This window comes from Leucopleurus acutus (genome assembly GCF_964270905.1).
Source record: "Leucopleurus acutus genome assembly, chromosome: 5".
NCBI lineage: Eukaryota > Metazoa > Chordata > Mammalia > Artiodactyla > Delphinidae > Leucopleurus > Leucopleurus acutus.
The window spans coordinates 2076175-2085444 of record NC_139147.1 but is presented as its reverse complement, the minus strand read 5'-3'; positions in this window follow the sequence as shown (position 1 = coordinate 2085444).

Below are 9270 nucleotides of genomic sequence, written 5' to 3'. Positions count from 1 at the left end.
GTCTTCCTATGTTGATGAGTCAATTTTTTCCTAGAAAATTAAATTTCATCATGGTTTAAATTTTATTTTAAACAAATAGTTGCTTAAATTAATTAGTACAAATTAGTCATTTAAATTAAAGACTTTTTTTGTCTCTGTGGTTATTTCTCGCCTTGTCATTTTTATTTTGTGTATTCGTACTTTCTCTCCCCTTTTCCTTCACCCAATTAGCTGGTCACTTACTTACTTTTTCCAAAGGGCCAGATTATTTCTTTCTACAGCTTTCTATTTTCTCACTTCTTTTGTCTTTATTAACTCCTTCCTTTTTTTTTTTAAACATCTTTATTGGAGTATAATTGCTTTACAATGGTGTTAGTTTCTGCTGCAGGCGGCCCCCTGGTGGAGCAGCAAAGTGAATCAGCTGTATGTACACATATATCCCCATGTCCCCTCCCTCTTGCGTCTCCCTCCCACCCTCCCTATCCCACCCCTCTAGGTGGTCACAAAGCACCGAGCTGATCTCCCCGTGCGATGCGGCTGCTTCCCACTAGCTATCTATTCTACATTTGGTAGTGTGTATATGTCCATGCCACTCTCTCACTTCGTCCCAGCTTACCCGTCCCCCTCCCCATGTCCTCAAGTCCATTCTCTACGTCTGCGTCTTTATTCCTGTCCTGCCCTGGGTTCATCAGGACCATTTTTTTTAGATTCCATATATATGTGTTAGCATACGTTATTTGTCTCTTTCTGACTTACTTCACTCTGTATGACAGACTCTGGGTCCATCCACCTCACTACAAATAACTCAATTTCGTTTCTTTTATGGCTGAGTAATATTCCAGTGTATATATGTGCTATATCTTATTTACTCCATTCATCTGTTGATGGACACTTAGGTTGCTTCCATGTCCTGGCTATTGTAAATAGAGCTGTAGTGAACATTGTGGTCCATGACTCTTTTTGAATTATGGTTTTCTCAGGGTATATGCCCAGTAGTGGGATTGCTGGGTCGTATGGTAGCTCTATTTTTAGTTTTTTAAGGAACCTCCATACTGTTCTCCATAGTGGCTGTATCAATTTACATTCCCACCAACAGTGCAAGAGGGTTCCCTTTTCTCCGCACCCTCTCCAGCATTTATTGTTTGTAGATTTTTTGATGATGGCCATTCTGACCGTGTGAGGTGATACCTCCTTGTAGTTTTGATTTGCATTTCTCTAATGATTAGTGATGTTGAGCATCGTTTCATCTGTTTGTTGGCATTCTGTATACCTTCTTTGGTAACTCCTTCCTTCTCTCCTATCAGTTATTTTTGTTTTTCATTTACTAATCTTTTAATTCAGTGATGAATTTATTTGTTTTCATTCTTCCTCTTTTAAAAATTGATATATTTGAATTTAAGGCGATGTGTTTTCCATGAAGCACTGCTCACAGGTCCTAACATGTAGTGCTTTCATTATCTTTGATTTTTAGGAATTGTGCAGTTGGCTTTATATTTGCCCTTTGACCCAAGTTGTTTAGGAAAAAATTTGTAGATTTCCAAGTAGGATGCCTTTTCTGTTTCCTTATTTTGTTATCAATTTCTGGTGTTATTGCATTATGATCAGAAAATCTTGTATTTTCCTACAGTTTGGAAAGTTACTGAGGTTTTATCCGTGGGTAAGTGTACGGTCGGCATTTGTGAATGTTCCAGGGCCACGTGGAGAGGTGGTGCCTGTCTCTGTAGCTATGCTGGAAATGCCTCCCTCACGTCCACCTTACTGGTCATCTTGTTGGGCTGTGAATATGGTTGCTTTTGCACTGGTTCTGCCATGGACTAAGAGGCAGAGTCAACGCCCCTCTTACCAACAGAGCCAGCCTTTCTCTGTGTCTCTCGACATGAGGATGTATCTTCTGGGGGGTACTTTTTGGCCATGCCGCGGCATGTGGGATCTTAGTTCCCTGACCAGGGATGGAACCCGTGCTCCCTGGAGTGGAAGCGTGGAGTCTTAACCACTGGACCTCCAGGGAAGTCCCTGAGGCTGTATCTTAAACAACCGTCTACTCCTTTCCTCCATGCAGTAGCCTTGAAGAAAGAACATGCCCTGTCTGAGGTTTCTGGGAGGACAGTGTATCTTCCTTCGCCCTCGCCATCTTATCTGGCTGCCTGGGTCTGTAGAAATCTCTGCAAAGGAAGGGCAGGGGCAAGGAGGAGCCGGGGGTCAGAGGTGGCCGCTGGGCCTGGGGAAGCAGCCCTGGGCCCCAGACGGCAGCAAGGACCCCAGAGACAACAGCAAGCCCCTCATTCAGAAAACCTACCTGGGGCCTCTGTGCCAGCTGCGGCAAGAGCAGGGCAGACAGACACTGGCAAGCTCACCACCGACACTGTGTGGGCCCAGCTCTGTCGCCTTCTGTCACCTTTGTTCTGGAGCTCCTGGCCTGTCCGGTCAGGGACAGCTGGCAGAGACATGAGGGCGGTCAGGCCATGCCAACTGCCAGGCCTCCTTCAGGGCCATAGTCCTCAAATATTGCTTCCACATTCATTAAAGGATTCCAGGGGAAAAAGCGTTTTCTATTTATTAAGTACTCTTGATGTTCAAAACAAATCATTTGGGGACTTCCCTGGTGGTCCAGTGGTTAGGACTCCGTGCTTCCACTGCTGCGGGCATGGGTTCGATCCCTGGTCAGGGAACTGAGATCCCACAAGCTGCGAGGCCAAAAAAAATTTTTTTTTGAAATAAAAAAACAAAGCATTTATTATGTGTGATTTTTCTGAGCCAGCCAAGTTCCTGGTCAGCACACTAAACATGTAACATTTAGGTAATCAACGAATCACTGCTTTTCAGTGACCAGGCCATGGATGCGTCTATCTCAGACTTTAGGGCAGCACGCCTCCTTCATGACACGGGTCAGGCTGCGTCTTAGGTCAGGTCGGGCGTGAGCCAGACTTGGTGCAGGTGGGTTTTCTTTGTCGGTGGCCCCAGAAAGAGGAGGAAGAGCGTGGGGGAGGGGGGCAAGGACCAGGCGCGCAACGGTGACTGTCGTTGAGCTCACTGTCTCCGTGGGCTCGACCCGCCACCGGGCCCGCTTGGGAGCCGTGCACCCCACACTGTGAGGTTTGCACATTGATCCGCCAACTCATTGAGGGAGGGCCTGATGGTGCCGGTTTCCCACCACTTCCTGCTCAGGCTGCACTGGAGGCCCCCCGCGGGTCCTGGAGGCGGGACCCTACCCGTGCCAGGGCCGCCCAGCTGCAGTTGAATCAGAGCGAGCTGCGGGCATGGGGCCTGGGGCACTCTACGTGGCTGCTGGAGTCTGAGTCACCACGCAGGCCACTGTGAGTGGAGGATTATGGGGGAAGAGACACACCCGGAGATCTGGGTTAGCTGACCCCGCCCTTCCTGCTTATGCCCGTGGAGCTTGGTGTCGTTGGAGGCTGGCATTCTGGGCGGCTTGGTTTCCCACCCACCACTCTCTTCTGCCCCCGGCCCCCGGTATTAGGTGTGCCAGTAGCTGGCACGAGAGCTGACTTCTGCCACCGGGGAAGAGGGCGGCCCCCTGGTGGAGCAGGTGGAGGGAGGCCGTGTGGGGCCCTCCTGCACGGCGGTCATTCCTGCCCCTGCCTTCTGTCCGCATCCGGCAGGGACCCAGGTGAGGGACCCAGGGAGGTTTGGGCATGGAAAGGCCTCTTGGGGGATAACCTCAGCTTGAAAGGAGAGGGCGAGAATCCAGCCTGTCAGAAAGCCAAGAAAGAAGCAACTGAGCTAAAAATAGGAGCATTGAACAGAATGTCCGGAAATGCCATCCACAGTGCCAGGTTTGATTTCATTGTTGCTAATTATTTAAGTCACATTATGCAGACTAAAACCTGGGAAGAGGATACTGTGTCTAGACAAACAAATGTGGAAAGTGATGCACAAAGCCAGTAACAGTGAACAGTGACCTGAGCCCATTATTGAGACTACGAGGAGGGCAGGTGGGCTGGGGCTTCCGCCCGGTTTGTCCCCCAGCTCTGCCCTTTAACCCGCTGTGCCTCGGGGTCCTCCCGGATAAAATGGGATGAGGTGAGGCGCCACCTCCCGGAGCTGTGGCTTCCGGGAGCTCCCGAGCGCACTCACCGTGTTCCTGGAGAGGCCCAGCACCAGGGGCTGTTCTCTGAGCTGCCACCAGGTGAGCACTTCCTCTGTCTGTTCCTCTACTTCCCCATCTGTGAAATGGAGATAGGAATACCCGTCTCAAGGGTTCTGAGGGAATTAATTGCGTAGCACACATGTTTTGGAGGGGAAAATTCTATCACGATCCCTGCTTTCAGCTGAGAAAATTGAGGCTCAGGAAAAGGGAAGAAAACCAAGTATCCTGCTCAGAATCAGCTACCTAGCCAGCGGTGCAGTGCGGCCCTGTTCTTTTTTGTATACAGTCGGGCTCCTTACAGACAAGTGGAAATGCAGATAAGGTGGAAAAAGGGCGAAGTCACCGCCCGGGCAAGACAGTTGGATGCATTTCCATCCAATCTCTTTTGAAATAGTTTTTCTTTCTTTTTTTCTTTTTTTTTACTTTTATGTAGTGGTGATCATATCACACCTTCATGTTTGTTAAAGAATTTTTTTTTTTTAGTTTTTTAAAAGCCAATGTTTATTCCTTTTAAAAGGTTCCAGAGACTTTAAAAAGGTCCAAAGACCTTAAAGATATCCAGGTCTCAGATGATAACAGGCAGGCACTGACTGTCGGTTCTCTGTTGCTAAAGCCTCGGTTTCAACCTGTTTAATTCTATCCCTGCAAGATTCTTCCAGCTGGGGAGTGGCGGATTCCTCCGATTTTCAGCATACTTCATCAAAGGTACCACGCCAATAAGGAGGGGAAAAACAGTGCTAGTAGCAATCATCGTCATGGCAAGGAAGAAAGTTTTATGATCCAGGAATCCACTTTAACAATCAACATTAGGGCTTCCCTGGTGGCGCAGTGGTTGAGAGTCCACCTGCCGATGCAGGGGACACGGGTTCGTGCCCCGGTCTGGGAAGATCCCACATGCTGCGGAGCGGGGGTGCCCATGAGCCATGGCCGCTGAGCCTGCGGAAGAGGCCACAACAGTGAGAGGCCCACGTACCACAAAAAACAGAAACAATCAACATTATACGATTTTCCAGACTATCATAAACACCTTCTAAACACTATTTTGATGGTGACATAATTGTTCATCAAATAAACACAGCATAATTTATATAACATAGTCATTATTATTTATTTTCACTGTTTTCAATTTTTGGCTACTGCCAACAACGCTGCCACGTGTGTTTTTATCCATAAAGGTTTGGGAGAGACTGTTTCCTTAAAGAGATCTAGAAATGGAATTGTTGGGTCAGAGGATGAAAGGGTGCTACTGCTGTGTAAAAAGGTGGCATCTCAGAGAATCCACCGAGGCAGAGAAACCACTGTCCAGGTGTGCTGGGCTGCTTGCTTTCCCACACCCTCACCTTCTTCAGCCTCCCCCCACCCCCAACCAAGTTTTTATTAATTTAGTAGAAAAAAATTTATATGGCATTTCCTCTATGACTCATGAGGGAGATTATTTCTCCACATAATCATTACTGCTCCTATTTCCCTTTTGTGGACTATTTGCTCCCCTGAGGCTACCATTTAGGGAAGGCTTGGTTAAATGTAAGGAAACACCTGCCCCAGAGGCTCAGGACCACTCTGCCTTGCCCTGCCGAGCGCTGCCCGGGGCGATGTTCCTGAACATCTGGTGAGCGGAGGAGGTGCAGTTAGAGGAGCTGGCGTGCTGTGGAACGGTAAAAGCAATACACAGTTTACCTGGTGGATTCTTTGGAGACTCGTGCGTTACAGCTTGAAAGTCAGTTGAGTTTATCAAACTTCTATTTTGAGACCGTGTAGATTCATACGCAGTTGTATGTAGAGCTCCCATGCACCCTTTATGTAGTAGGGAAAAACAAATCTGACTTCATACTGGATCTTTCTTTTACTTTAATCTTTATGTTCTATTGCTTTTGCCACAAGTTAATCAGTAAAAGGATGTTGCCTATAACTTAAGGTAAACATAATGGCCCATCTCTGGGAACCCTGCCTCCCACGCATGAGCTTAAGCTAAAATACCTTTTCTTCAGTTCACCAGAAACACCCTGACCAGGCCCAACTGTAAATGGCTGCAGGAAAGCAGAAATGGACACATCCCCTCCGGGAGTCTGGCTGGAACCAGGAAATATTTGCAACAACTTAGGGCCTTTATAACTTTACCTCCTCACCTCCCCCTCTTTGCTCTATAAAAGAAACTAGCATCCAAACCTGGGCAAGACGGTTCTTTGGGACACTAGTCCACCCTCTCCTCTGTCTGCTGGCTTTCCCAATAAAGTCGCTATTCCTGCCCCAACACCTCATCCCTCGATTTATTGGCCTGTGTGCGGCAAGCAGTACAAGCTTGGACCTGGTAACATTTACCCAGGTTCCCCCAGTGGCAGCGTCTGGTAAAACTCTAGCGCAATATCACATCCGGATGCCGACACTGGTGCCGTCCAGACTCACAACATTCCATGCACACAGGTCCCTCCTGCTGCCCTTTTACAGACACATCCACTCCCTCGTTACCCCCACATGCCCCTTACCCCTTGGCAACCAATAAACTGTTCTCCACATCTATAATTTTGTCATTTCAAGACTGTTCTATAAATGGAATCATATAATACATAACCTTTGGGGGTTAGAGTTTTTTCTTTTTTCTTCTTTTAAAAAAAATATTGGCTGCGTTGGGTCTTCATTGCTGTGCGCGGGCTTTCTCTAGTTGCGGTGAGCGGGGGCTCCTCTTCGTTGCGGTGCACGGGTTTCTCATTGCAGTGGCTTCTCTTGTTGCAGAGCACGGGCTCTAGGTGCGCGGGCTTTGTAGCTGCAGCACGCAGGCTCAGTAGTTGCAGCATGCGGGTAAGTAGTTGTGGCTCGCGGGCTTAGTTGCTCCGCAGCATGTGGGATCTTCCCAGACCAGGGATCGAACCCATGTCCCCTGCATCGGCAGGCGGATTCTTAACCACTGTGCCACTAGGGAAGTCCTAGAGTTTTTTCATTCAGCATAATTCTGTCAAGATCCATCCAGGTGGTCGTGTGTATCAGTAGTTCAGTCTTTTTCGTTGCCGCGTGGTCTTTGACAGTACCGATGGACCACACGTCGTTTAACCAGTCACCCGTCAAAGGACACCTGGGTGGTTTCCAGTTTCAGCTGCAGTAATAAACCTGCTGTGAACATGTGCTGGCTCACCTTCGGTTTTAGCACAGCCCTCTGTGGAGAGGGCCTGAGCAGTGGGGCACAGCAAGCCCAGGGCGGTGTTCCCTGAGACAAAGCATCTGCAATATCCCAATACATAATTGAACAGGCTCTCTGCAGCCTGAAGACAATGTAATGGGCTACCAGGAAAGACCATTTGGGCTCAAGTTCCAGCAACCTTTAAAAAAACAAATGCTGTCTCAGCAGAAAAGGATCTGAAAGAAAGAAGAATGGACATCGATTAATAGAAATAGCATCATTTTCACCAATATTGAAAGGAATTGCTAAGCCAGTATGTATGCTGAATTCAAGCATTTTCTAAATTCCCATGTGAAAAAAATAAATCTCTGATAGGTCTGCTTGGGGGAAAAATAGCCCAGGAGCCCCCTTACTGCCCTTGAGCCAGAGTGTTGCCTGGGATAGAGCGCAAGATCTTCGATCTCCCCTTCCGTCCATCCAGAAAGAAAATTCTTCCAAACAAGAGTTGGCCAGTGGGGCCAGTCCACAGCATTGCCGTGAAGGAAGAATTGTTAGTGTCTGTCTTCTCAGAGTCTCTCTGGACTTAGTTCTCTGTTAGAATAGACTAAAGACGTGGAGACCTGGCCTTGGAGTCTACGTTTGGTACCTTCTGTTTCGTATTTTATTTTTGCTATTTGAGTAGATGTAAAGTGATATGTCGTTGTCACTTTTTTTTTTTTTTTTTCGGTACACGGGCCTCTCACTGCCGTGGCCTCTCCCACCGTGGAGCACAGGCTCCGGACGCACAGGCCCAGCGGCCACGGCTCACGGGCCCAGCAGCTCCGCGGCATGTGGGATCTTCCCGGACCGGGGCACGAACCCGCGTCCCCTGCATCGGCAGGCAGACTCTCAACCACTGCGCCACCGGGGAAGCCCCTCGTCGTCACTTTAATTTGCGTTTCCCGGATACCTAACGGATGCTGAGCATCTTTTCATGTGATAACTGGCCATTCGTGGTTGTCCTCTCTCTTTTTTACCTTTTATTATTTTTGTATTTTGGCCTCACCGCGTGGCACGCGGGATCTAGTTCCCTCACCAGGGATTGAACCTCTGCCCCCTGCATTGGGAGCGTGAAGTCTTAACCACTGGACCGCCGGGGAAGTCCCTCTTTGTAGGTATTCTACTGAGGTTTTCCTGAGTCTCTCGATCTGTAAGTCCAGAATTCAATGCTTTCCATCAAACTTGTGGATTTCTGCCCTCTTCTCACTGTCTTCCTGGTAAGCCCTGTGGAACCTCATCCAGTGAGTGCTGAGCACAGCTGAGGCTGAGCCTTACACAGAGCCCCACGCAGACTTCTGGCTCTCATCCGTACCTCCTGCTCTGCTGCCCTGCCTCACAGGCTCCAGCTGTCCTAGACCCTGACCCCTGCCTGCTCACCCAGCCTCAAAGCACAGCGCCGCACCATGCACACGCATTTAGCAGCTGTGTTCACACTCGAACTGTTTCACATACATTTACCTTATTTCATTTGCAAAAGTTTCCCCAAACCTACTTTCCTTGCGTAAGAAATGTACATGCAGTTAAAGTAAGGTTTTATTTTGTGGCATTCCCAGAAGGTGCCTACTCCGTGGAAGGCCCTGTGTGGCTGGGTATTGGGGGTGGGGACACGAGTAAAAGGCAGCCCCTAGTTCAAGAATTTTACAGCGTCACGGAGACAGGAAACTAGTGTTGTGTCAGTGCAGAGAAAGGTGGTTGCTTCCAACCGCGGGGCAGAGTTTGTGGGGGTCGGCCTCCCAGGTGCGCCTTGAGGAGGACAGTGGTGCCGGAGAGTCTAGGTTGTATTGAGAAGGTATATAATCTTTTTCTACTTCATGGCAGCAATATTACTTCATAAAACCAATGTAACGGCAAACACAAAACCAAGAGTGTTGCAAGGGGTAACTGCCATTCGCTCAGTGGTGGGAATTAACCTGGTGTCCTAATGATTCCCCCAAGGCATCAGGCCTCTGGTAGAAATAACAATGCTATAACAATGCTAGGCTACCGGCGGCAACCCACACAGGTGAGAAACGGACACGCTCGTGTCCACTTG